Below are 6333 nucleotides of genomic sequence, written 5' to 3'. Positions count from 1 at the left end.
AAAGAAGGGGGAAACAGGGAGGGTTTGGGAAGAAACGTGATTTCAGCTCTTCAGCATACTGCGTTAGGGCTGGTGGCAAATATCCAGGAGGAGATTCTGAACTGTGAATGTGAACAGAAGGGACGAGAGATCTGTGACTCATCTGCACAGAGACGATAATTAAAGCAGCATGATTTTAGGAGGCTGCTGAGCAATAGAGAAGAGGTTGCAGAAAAGGGGAGAGCTGAGGATAGAGCTCCCTGGGACTGTGGCAGTCGGAAGGAGGAGGAACAGCCGCGAAGGGAGACTCTTTTGGAGCAGCTCAGTGGGAAGAAAGTGAGGAAAAGCACATATTCTGGGAAGTCCACTTAGAAACACAGTATAGGTTTTTAACAATGGCTGTGTAATTTTAAAAATTCGTTTTGTATGGCAGCAGCCAAGGATTACCTATGCAAGCACTGGGTTGTTGCATAGCTTAAGAGGAGCTTGCTGTTGCATTTTAGGTAGTGAGACAGGAATGAAGTATTTCCTCTTCCCCTCTCTCTGTTCCAAACATTTGTAATCGTCAGTGTCCCCAAGGCCCACACTTTTTGTATCCAAAGTCCTGCTAGACCTCTTAAAATCAAAGATGTGGTGAAGCACCTCAGGAAACCTCTGCCTGTATCACGCTCTTAATTCTTTGCCTGTTGCCAGAGGAGAACGTTACCTGCTCGCCACTTCTGTATCTTTGGGGGTATTTAAGAGTTTTTTATTTCTTGTTTTGGGGAGGAAAGTTGGAGGGGAGGGGGTTGAGCAGATCTGTATATCTGCCAACTTCTATTTTATTATTCCAGTAATTACCCAGACATACCTGTAAATCACAGTTTGAGCAGAGTTCCCTAATATCCTTCAGTTTTCTAATCGTCATGCTGTACAGAACACAGCATTTTGCCATAGCCTATATCATATCAATCAAGTTTATTGTTTCAAAGCTGTCATTGTTTAATCCTGCCATCAGCTGTATTAGATATATTTTCCATGCATTTTCTAAGTAGTGAAAGGCTAAATTGACTCAACCGGTCTTACCCTTGTACCTGTTTGGAAATTATGTACCACTGTCTTGGTCCGAGAAAAGCAATGAAGGCTAATAATAAATGAAGGTACTATGAAAGCTATAAAACTTTTGCCTTCTTCATGTGTTGGCAAAGCTTTAGACTTTGTCATCATTGTTGTTGAGAACTTTTGTGAGAACCTTCAGTGAGGACTCCAGCAAACCTCAGTCTTGTGGCTCTCTTGCCATAGCTGAATTGGGCAGAATTCAAACCAAATGAGCCTTTCTAGAGCCAATGTCATAAATTCCCTAGACCTAGTGGCACTTGAACAGGCTCAGAGTGGGCTCCTTGAAGCCAGAACAACTTATTTTTGATGGTGCAGTGCTGAGGCTGAAGGGACTGGGAGTTATGATCTGAGCATTCTCAAGTTAATTATTTTTTATCGTTGCTAAGTAGCAAGACTGACAGACCATCCATTTGACATATACTGGTATTAAAGGACTCAGTTACAGTTCTAATCAATTTGAGAAGCAAAGGGATTTAAAGGATGACTTGGTTTAATTCCAACCAATGGCTACATTGCTCAAGAGAGATTTTATACCAAAGATTTGGCAATACATGAGAGTCTGAAACCTCTTTTAGCAATCATGTAACTCATTATTTTTGTTACAAATAGAGAACTGGAGTTACATAGTTTAGAACATTTTGCGTGACTTCAAAATAATGCTGACAGCAATTCTATCAGACATCTGTTTTTGAGCAGTACATAAAATCTAGCTGTTGCCCTCTTAAAACTAGACATGGAAGATGTGTGGGATTGCTCATGAAAGATGCATTTCCCAGGCAATTTCACTACCGCTTTTAAAATTATGTTCCTAACCTTGCCTACATTTTATCAGCAAAATACTGGTAAAACCAGTGAAATACACAAACATGCATGTAAATCTCTTTCATGTAAATTCAGTTGGACTGCAGAGGAAAACAAATGAAAAAAACAGTGAAGAAGCTCCACCAGAAGCAGCGTGAAAGCTGCCTGGAGAAGGCACGCTCTCATGGCAAGCTTTTGTTCTTTGCAAGTTGCTCCACTTGACTCCACCTCTTTAGCACCACACAGCCTGCTTTTGAGCAATGCTGCTATCATATGAATTCACAAAGGACATTTTTAGGCTAACATGTTACCTGAGAATCAGGAGATCGGGTTTTTGTTCTTGACAATCACGTAACCTGCTTCTGTATCAGTTCTGCCTAGGAAATTTCCTTGCCTTGGAGGAAAAAATAAATCAGGATGACTAAATATACATGAGCAACTAAGGCATTCTGCTGAACAAGAAAATACAGTGAAAGAAGTCCATGCCCTCTCTTGAGCACTTTGATCTAAGGTTTACTAGAAATGCTGAAATGTTGCTGATTTGTTGCTGAAAGAACTAATAAATGTGTTTCTCTATTTCTTCCTTTTTGTGTCCCTTAACTATTTGTATGTATGTATTTTATTTTCTGAGCTAGCATAACTTTATTTTGAAGTTAAGTCGTGGAGCTGACAGGAACTTAAGACTGCCAAGAAGAGTGCAGTGCAGCAGCTGCCTAGAATATGTGGCAAAACCAGGAATAATAGTAATAGTAGTAGTAGTAATAACGATGGTATGTTTCAAGATTATAGCCTGCAAGTATCCTGAGAGGAGAAGTGTTTGACAGGTAATTGCAATAGGTAATTTGACAGGTTGCCGACTCGGACTTGTAAACCAGATCATATATATGCAAAAATAGAAGTGTTTGCTGCTGAATATTATCCCACAGTTATAGTACTGGAGAACTGCACGGACATTTTTGCCCTGTGAGATATATGAGCAGTAGGATGAGTCGGCAGGTGTTCTAGATCTCAGTACTTCACATTTTGAGTTGAGATTTAATCAACTCGGGTGCAAAGAAAAGGACTAAAGAATAAGAAAAGTGCTGGTGTAATTAGCTGACCCTGTTCCCCACTTCTGTGACATACTAAGACAAATGTTTGAAAGGAAGACAATAATAGTGAGGGGAGAAGAAAATAAACTGGCAAAAAAAAGCATCATAAACATTGCATTTGAAAAATAAAATCCACAAATATTTGTATTTTATATATGTTGCCTCACATGTGAATTGTTCTAGCAATGCCTGGGGCAGGATGGGGTGAGATGTGTACATTTTGCAGCATTGTCATCAGTCAGTGCTGTCTAATTCAGTGGGTTTAATTTAAGTGTCTTTACTAATTATTACTTATGACATTACAATAGGATCTTCGCAGATAACACTTGTAATTTTTGTAGAAATAATGCAGAATTGTGGTTATGAAGGTCAGAAGTTCTGGAAGAAATAGAAGTGATGCCTCTCAGTTGCAGTGTGGCATAGGTCTTGCTAGACTTAAAAATAGGTTTTAAAATTATACTGGGATTGAAAGTGCAGAATAACTCTCTCCCAGATTGTTATGGTTTGTTCTTGTTCTTCTTCTCTTCCTGCCTTACTGCATTTTTTTTTCTTTTTCTTCCAGTTTTGGACCTCATGTTTCCCTTTTTATTAGGATCTTAGCCTAGTTCCAACTGCCTCCACAAAGGTCACTTTTGCCATTTTTGATGCATGAGGCAGAGCTGGCAAGAGTGACCATGAAAATCTGATATTAGTAATTAAGTTGTTCCATCATATTCCCCTTTTACTTGCTGTTCCATCATATTTCCTCTTTCTTTGTGGATGATAACTGAACTGCTAATGGCCATTATCTGACTACATCTTCAGGAAGTATAAATTAATGCAGAACTGCTTTTGTTGCTTTATTAGCAATCTGTGTTATTAATCTTTTAGAAAATAATGCACATTTAGAAGATAACCGTATGCTGTTTCAGCTGAAGTTTTGTTTGGGTGGTTAGATGAAGATCATCTAGCCTAGCATTAGTTATAGTTTGTCAGTGAATATATGCGTGAAGTTCAGAGAATAAACAGGTAAAAGTAAAATATCTCCTTGCTGTATCTGTGTGTTTCAGTTCAGAGGTAATCACAGCATTGTTTCACTAAGTGAATAGCAAATTCTTAACTTGTGTAGGAGTAAAGCTTGGTTGCAGATTTTTTGTGTGTTCCTGCTTTTCTAAAGTAGAAAAAAGTTGATGTTAAACTTGCATATGATCTCTTTCTTACCTTAATTGCAATGTTTTGATACTGTGGTTAAACAGATATTTAAGAAGATCTTTCAGGAGTAAGATATGGGCTTGTACTCTAGGTATGGAAGGAAGAGATGTTCTCCAGCTGTGGGTGGTATGCTATTAAGAATAAAAATTTATTTCTAATTGCATAGTTAGAGACTCTTTTTAGAGTTCTCAAGTGCTTTAAGCTCTTCTAGTTGAAATGAAATGGACATGAAAAAGCAGTAATTGTAAATGGTAAAGGCCTCCAGTAATAAGCATTCAGCTTATTGTTCTACCTAAGGGATGTTTGACGAGGGTGGGCACAGTTATCCTCAGCACTTGCTTAAAGATAAAGCACAAAGCAGTGGAGTGACTTAAAAAATCTAAGGAGAAAGAAACTGTTCACTATGAAAGAAAGTGACATGTAGGTTTTGCTTTTGGGATCATTCAGAAGCAGTCTCAGCCCTCATCTCTAGGGATAGCTGCAGGGAGTTAAAACGAGCTTGCTACGGTGCAGGGATCAGCTTGGTGACCTTTTCTAGGCTTCTTTGACTCCTAGACTTCAGGGCTGCTCCGGGCTATGCCGGCATGGAACTTTCCATTCCTGCACATTTCCCTGAGTTCATGCTTGAATTATGTCTAGTTGAATGTCATTCATGTATGGAAAAAGTATATTTTGGAATTGTTTTTTTACCTAAGCATTGTGTTTGCTCTCCTCCAGTTTTTCTTTTATGGTTTACTGAACTGTTAATTTTCTCTTGCCTGAATATGAAGATGTAGCATCAACAATCAGCTGTTCGCTATGTGATGAACTCATTTAGCAATTCCTCTTCCCAGACCCTGGATTAGTAGGGAATTGTGTGCTGGGGAGAGAATTTAAAGGTGAGGCCACCTGCCCCTATACATAGACTGGATGCCTGAGGTGTTTTCCACTTGCTTTATTGTCTTTTGTAGATTGAGAAATATTTTAATTTTTATCTATACTCTTGGTTTGTCAAAAATAAGCATATTTCTTTAGTTTCCTTCATGGTTGTGTGGAAGAATTTAATTTCAAGGGTGTAGCCGTGTTTCTCTGTTACTCACTGGTTTCTTGGTTGTAATAAACCTCTACAGCATTTAAGAACCCAGAATCCTTCTTCCCTTAGTAGTGAGACTTCTCAAACAGTATCCTCTTTAAGCTGAATGTTTAAACTTATAGTAAACTCTTCCTATTACCAATGAAATAATTATGTCTGCTTAAAAGCACTTTTTTTTTCTTCAATATAAATGTTGCAATCCCTTCCTGCTATTTTTGCAAAATGATTCATAAGAAACCATGCAGAACATCATAGACGTGTCCAGATTGAAAATGTTACATGCCCTCCCACATATAAGAATGAAATGTGTGTTTTGCTACTAAGATTGCAAATACTTCATTGATGTCTGCAATTAATTAAACGTGTTAGATTTTCTTTCCGGCTGCACTTCCTGGCAAATGTTTCCTGAATGCCAACAGCTGTTATTAGGAAAATACTCCCTGATCAACCTGCTGCTTCTGCATAGGTTGCTTTATATAAAGCTTAAGAACACATTGGCTTTTCTTGCCTGAGTAACACGAGAAGCGTTTCATGGATTAAAAGTTCATTTTTTTAAAACAGTTGCATATATCAAAGTTGTTTTTCTAACAGGATAAGCTGATTTAAAAATGAGACTTAAACCAGGAAAACTTAGTCACATTTTTCATGTGGGTTATTAGGTCGTATATAAAGCATCCATTCTAAACAGAGCTTGCACTAATTACCATAAAGCTACGGCATCTGATGAACTTAGAAAAGAGTGGTTCTTTCGCCAGTGTTGTTGTATTTCATGTGCTCTCTGCCTTACTAATTCCATTTCTCTATATCTACTGAGATTTTGGCCTGTCAGAAAAACTTTCACAGCCCCCAGCCTCCCATCTGTTAGGCTTGCTTACAGAAACTGCCTCACATGCTACATAAGGTGACAATGTGCATGCAGTCCCCAGCAGGCTGTATGTAATAAGATGGTCCGCCTCAAGTTTCCTGTGCATTTTGTATTCCATGTTTGTCTTCCCTCCCATTGCACGGAGTCTTATAAACAACCAGTGGTTCCATTTTCTCTTCTTCCTCCTCCCAGTGTTCTCCTTCTCTTCTTTGGCAGGGTGTGCAAACATGTCAGTT

At 38.6% G+C, this 6333-nt stretch overlaps 1 protein-coding gene across 1 annotated transcript in view; it reads left to right on the top strand.

Moving 5' to 3' along the window:
- CNKSR2 (connector enhancer of kinase suppressor of Ras 2) overlaps positions 1-6333 on the top strand; it is a 197754-nt gene that overhangs the window by 37090 nt on the left and 154331 nt on the right. The window lies entirely within an intron of this gene.

This window comes from Pygoscelis adeliae, unplaced genomic scaffold (assembly GCF_000699105.1).
Source record: "Pygoscelis adeliae isolate BGI_AS28 unplaced genomic scaffold, ASM69910v1 Scaffold53, whole genome shotgun sequence".
NCBI classification, from domain to species: domain Eukaryota; kingdom Metazoa; phylum Chordata; class Aves; order Sphenisciformes; family Spheniscidae; genus Pygoscelis; species Pygoscelis adeliae.
The sequence above is the reverse complement of the archived record's forward strand: the minus strand, read 5'-3'. Positions and strand labels throughout refer to the sequence as shown.